Source organism: Arachis ipaensis, chromosome B6 (assembly GCF_059453495.1).
Source record: "Arachis ipaensis isolate K30076 ecotype BB chromosome B6, ASM5945349v1, whole genome shotgun sequence".
In the NCBI taxonomy this organism is placed as follows: domain Eukaryota; kingdom Viridiplantae; phylum Streptophyta; class Magnoliopsida; order Fabales; family Fabaceae; genus Arachis; species Arachis ipaensis.
In genome coordinates, this window is record NC_142441.1 from 38311817 (window position 1) to 38317816 (window position 6000).

Here is a 6000-nt window from a genome sequence, read left to right on the forward strand (position 1 = left end):
GCAAAATTTCATGAGAAATCTTCCATTCATAGCATTCAAGTAATATAACTAAAACTCATGGATATTGCATCAAAATCATATTGTTTGGATGGTTCATTGCTTTGTTATTCTTTTAACCATTCTTGGTTACTTTAAGCTCAAGAAAGTGCATAAAACCACTAAAACTAACAGAAAAATACTAGTGAAACTAGCCTAAGATGCCTTGGCATCACAACACCAAACTTAATACTTGCTTGTCCCTAAGCAAGTCCTGAGTTATTTGAGAAGACAGTATGAAACAGAAAGCAATTACATTGGCTATATTAGCAAGCATTTGAAGTTCATCAGAAGGGTTTTATGCAGAAAGTTGCAGCATCACTTTTTCATACTTATCAGGTAAGATTATCACTTTTTCATTGCATCCATCAAACACTGCTATGGCCTCTTGTTATTCTTATGTCCTTGTCACTTTTCTCTTCTTTGTTTTTTCTTTTCTCTTTCTTAGAGCTTCTTTTGCTCCTTATTTGCTTAGTGTCATGTGTTGCACAAGCCTTTGGCATTTTCTTTTTCTTATCAGTGCACTACACATATCCACTTTAGGCACTTTAGTTCACATTTCTTCTTGAGACATTGGTGCCCAGCACCTCTTTGTGTGACTAAATGTTTTGTATTTAGGTTGCTCTTGATAATGGACTTTTGGTTGATAATCCCGGGTTAGTTAACCCAAGTTACCAAGTGTTGAAACACTCCTCAGAACCTATTCATCCAAGCATATCCTTAATACATAAACACCACAGGCATTTGTCTCAGAAGTTCAAACCATTGGTACCTAGCTTATTTTCTCAATTTTTTTGCTTTTTGGTTGCCCTTTTTCAGTGGCTTTTTCTTCTTCTTTTTCTTTCTTTTTCATGGCCAAAGACATTTATTCATCAAGATCCATAGACAGTTTTCAATTTCTACACAAAAAAATGATAATTCTACACTCTATTTTCAGTGATCTGACTAAACAATCATGCATGCATACCACCACTTAATTCTACTTGATTTGTCACTAATTTAGCCAAGTTACTTTTGTTCAAACTTTTCTTTTATTTTTGGAAACAGAACAAGCATGGCAAGCACTCGTTTAAGAAGGTGAAGTTATATCCAAACATCTAGGCATTCACTTTATTCAAAGCAATAAACAGACACTCATACTAAAAAAAAACTCCACATAACACTTAAATGACTTATGATGAAAGAAAGCTCATAAAGACAATCCACCAATGATCATTTGATTATTAAGGAACGAGACCACCTCTTATTTATTGCTTGGTTCTTCTTAATTCTTGGGATCCTGCTTCTTCTTGCTTCCTGCCTCTTTTTGACCACTTGTGCTTCCCTTGTCTTTTCTTATGAGCTTTTTCCAGAATCCAGCCTTTTTCATCGTTTCTTCCACTCCTTTTTCAAGGATCATTGCCTTGTTTATTTCTCCTTCTTTCCTCCCTTTGAAATACTCATCAAAAGCTGGGAATGCTGGGTCCATCTTGTGTAGATGTTCCCCTATGTAGTTAAGCTTGATTTGCGAACTGATATTGTAATCAGCTTGGACTGAGTATCTTGCATTCTGTAAAGTGGTGGCTTCCTTGATTGCCAAGACATTGGCATCTTGGTGTTGGCATATGTGGCTGAAGGATTCCTGTAAGTGTAAATTCTGTTCCCTTTGCAGATCCAAGAATCTTGATTCAAAGTTCCTTTGCATATCCATCATTTTTAGGTGAAAGTCCTCTTGTCTCTCCTGAGACCTCATGTATTGTTGAGACATTCCTTCCATGATTTCCTGCATTCTGCTCATATCCATGGGGTCTCTGGAAATTCGTTGTCTTCTTTCAGGAAATGCTTGCTCTTCTTGCTCTTCTTCTCTGTCTTCTCCTTCCTGTCTTTCCTGTTCGGCTTCTTGCTCGGCTTCCACTTGTTGCCCTTCTTCATTTCTTCTTCTTGTATGTCTTGGAGGAGTTGGGCCAAGAGTCATTCTGTACGCAGTTATGGCCATTCCAGGATATAGCCAATTAGGCCTTTCATCCTCAAGTGGTACTTGGGCATCGATGCATAGTCTAATGATAGTGCTAGGGAAGTGGAGCCAGGATTCAGGGTCACTTTTCTCACTAAACTCTTGTATCTGTTCAGCAATGAGTTTATGAACTTTGATCTCCCCTCCCACCATAATGCAATGTAGCAAGATGGCTCTTTTAGGGACTATTTCTGAAGAGTTTGCAGTGGGTAGGATGGATCTCCTAACTATTGCATACTACCCTTTAGCTTCAGGTGTTAGGTCTCCCCTTCTCAAGACTCTTGGATCCCCTCTTGTTTTTCTCACCCATTCAGCTCTGATGGCACAAAGGTCTTCAGCAATAGTTGCATAGTCAGGTTCTCCTATCATCCTTTCTTCATAACTTGCTTGGCTGAAATGTATGTTTTTCAGGCCAAGAGTTTTCATGATTGCTTTGGGACTGAAGTCAACTTCCACCCCTCTCACATAGCTTTTGTATGAGGGTTTCTTGGTTGGATCCTCCCTTACTGCATTTGCATAAAACTCTTTCACCAGATTGATGTTGATTTTAGTGATTGGCTTAGTCAGGAGCTCCCACTTCCTCTTTTTGATCTTTTTCCAAACACCTGGGAACTCATCCTTTTCAAGGTCAAAGGGAACCTCAGCTAGTACCGTTTTAGGTCTCATCCATTCGGCTTGAATCTCATGGAAAACTGATCTGTATCTCCATGCATCGAATTCCCTGTTTTCCTCCATTGGCTGCTTGTCTTTTCTCCTTTTGTGGCTAGATGAAGCTGCCATTGGTTCTTTAGTTTTGGTAAGTGACAAGCTAAAGTTGACAAGGTGAAGCAAGAAGTGTTGTTGGAAGTGTGGGGAGGTTGTTTTCGGCAAGAGATAGTTTATGCGATGATGAAGGAAATGTGCATGAAGGAGATTTGGTGGTGTTGAACTTGTTCCCCAAGTGGTTCTTTATAGTGCCCGTAAGTGCAAAATGGACGGCTAGGGTGATTTGTGAAGGGTGGCTTGATGGTAAATATATGAATTAGGGAGAAGGACGAATTGCTTTTCATTTTCTTGGAAGTATTCTGGGTGCATTAGGTTGTACATGTAGCTATCTTTTCTTGCAGAACTTCCTTTTCCCATGTGTTAGTTTCAAAGACTTGTGAATTTTCTTTTTGACCAAGCATCATACCTCCCTTTGTCTTTTTCCTCCATTTTTGTCTTTTCTTTTGTACCTGCACAAACAAACAAGTTTGCTATCATTTTTCGGTCCATGTGAATTATGAATAGTACTTGCACATGTAAATCAATGATTGTCTTTATGAGCTTATAGCCGTGACTTCTACATGTATGCACACTTATTATTTGGACACCAAACTTAGTGTTTGGTCAAGTCTCCTGATGACATGAAATCCATATCGGTTGTCCTTAATGAATGTGCTTAATTCTAATAAATCATAGTCACCTTGGCTCTTTGATTCTAAACAAATTTACTACCCTAAGTAATTGAGACCAAAGCATTAAAACATGCCAATGGTATACTTGTCATGAATTTCGAAATCCAGAGGAACTTCGTGCTTTTCATGAACCGTGTTCAAAGAGGAACACCAAACTTAATCTTTGGTTGTGCACTAAAAATTGAATGCATTTTGAATAAAATTTGGGGTGCCTTCAGGCACACCAAACTTAGAGGTAAATTACATTTCGCATGCAATGTTTAGTGCACTCTTTCAGTGTCCTGAGGATTCAAGTTCATGCATAAGAAACCATGCTTTATTAGATGCACAACAAAACAAAAAAAAAGGATATTAAAACATGGGTTGCCTCCCATGAAGCGCTTCTTTAACGTCACTAGCTTGACGGTTGTCCCTTGTTAGGGTGGATTGTAGTGCTTGACGTCTTCTCCTCTCACTATGAAAACGTCCCCACTTGATTCATTCATGACTTCTAAATGTTCCATAGAAAGAATTTTCCTGATTGTGAACACTTGAGGGAGCTGGGAAGGAATGGTTTTGAGGCCAGGTGGGATTGGCAGATAATGACTTGATATCACGTTATCTCCCGGAGAAAAACCTTCAGTGGGAATTTTCTTGTTTCTCCATCCTCTTGGCAATCTCCCTATCACTCTTCCCTTTCTCTTGAGGATTTCTTCATTGACCCTTATGTCAGGAGGATCCTTCTGATCTGTTTCCACTGATTTTTGTGGCTTTAACTCTTGCAACTCTTGTTTGCTTTCCAAGGACTGTTTTAGAGTTTCAGCTGCTGGATTACTTTCCTCCAAACACAGATGGCTACTATCATCCTTAGGATTTTCAGGTTCTGGTTCAGGCTCAGATGCAGGTTTGAAAACTTTGAAAATGAGCTGTTCCTCATGTATTCTCAGAATTAGCTCTCCTTGTTCTACATCTATGAGCGCTCTAGTAGTGGCTAGAAATGGTCTGCCCAGAATGATAGGGTGTAAGTAGCTTTCCTCCATGTCCACAATGACAAAGTCTGTGGGGAAGTAATAATCCCCCACTTTCACCAGCACATTTTCAACTACCCCTTCAGCTTGCTTCTGAGTTTTGTCAGCCAGTTGTATGATTACATCAGTGGATCTCACCTCATTCAGTTGTAGCCTCTTCATAAGAGTTAGAGGCATCACATTTATGCTAGCTCCTAGATCACAGAATCCTCTGTCAATTTTTGTTTCCCCTATGATGCAAGGTATATGAAAACTTCCTGGGTCCGTTTTCTTAGAGAGTGTGTCCTTCTTGATGAGAGCACTGCATTCTTTGTTCATGGTTACGGTTTGTCCTCCCTTCAAAACTCTTTTCTTGCTTAACAATTCCTTTAAATACTTGATGTGTGTAGGCATTTGATGGAGAATCTCAAGAAAGGGAATATTGACATGGAGAGAGTTAAATGTCTCTAGAAACCTTGAATAGGTTTTCCTTTTTTCACCTCCTCCTAACCTCTGAGGAAATGGTGCTTTTGGTTGGTATATTTCCAGCATGCCTTTTTGTAGTTCCTTGGCTTGCTCAGTTCCACTTTCCTGCTTAACTTCTTCCACACCTTCCTTCAAGATTTCTGGCTCCTGCTCTGAGGGCCTGATTCCTTCTTCTTCTGAAACTTCCTTCAATATGGTGATGGCCTTGCATTCTTCCCATCTCACTCTCTTTTGTTCCCCTTTAGGATTCTTTTCTGTGTCACTAGGGAACACTGCAGTTGATTTGACGGCCTGTTGAGATAGCTCTCCTACTTGAGACTCCATCCTCTTGAGTTTTTCACCATGGTTTCTTAAGGTAGCTCTCACATCATCCCTGAAGCTTTTCAATTCGGTTATGTCTTGACTCATGGCTGCCATCATCCCTTCTATCCGGTTTAATTGATCTTGAAATTGTTGGTTCGGATTAAGTTGGGTAGGTTGATTATTTTGGCCATGATATGATGGTTGGGGGTAAGTGTTTTGTGTGGCCTGGTATGATCTTTGGTTGGAGTTTTGGTATGTGGAATTGTTATGTTGGTTGTGGTTGTAAGGTTTGTGGTTTTGTGGTTGGGTTTGTTGGTTCCCCCACCCAAAGTTTGGGTGGTTTCTCCAGCCTGGGTTGTAAGTGTTGGAATGTGGATCATATGATTGCCTTTGTTGGTTTCCCACATAATTGGCCTCTTCCCAATCACCTCCTTCAATGCTTACTTCCTCTTGATCTTGTGTGTGTATTGCAGCCACTTGCTTTGTTTCTAATTGCTTGGTAAGCTCTGCTAGTTGCTTGGCAAACACCTTATTTTGGGCTAGAATTGTATCAACATGGTTCAGCTCCATGACTCCCTTAGTGTTGTGCCTCTCTGATGCATAGTAGTACTCATTCTCAGCTACTGTCTCAATCACTTCAATGGCCTCTTCCACAGTCTTTTTCCTGTTCAATGAACCTCATGATGAATGGTCTACAGCCTTCCTTGATTCATAAGAGAGTCCATCATAGAAAATATGCAATTGCACCCAATCATGGAAC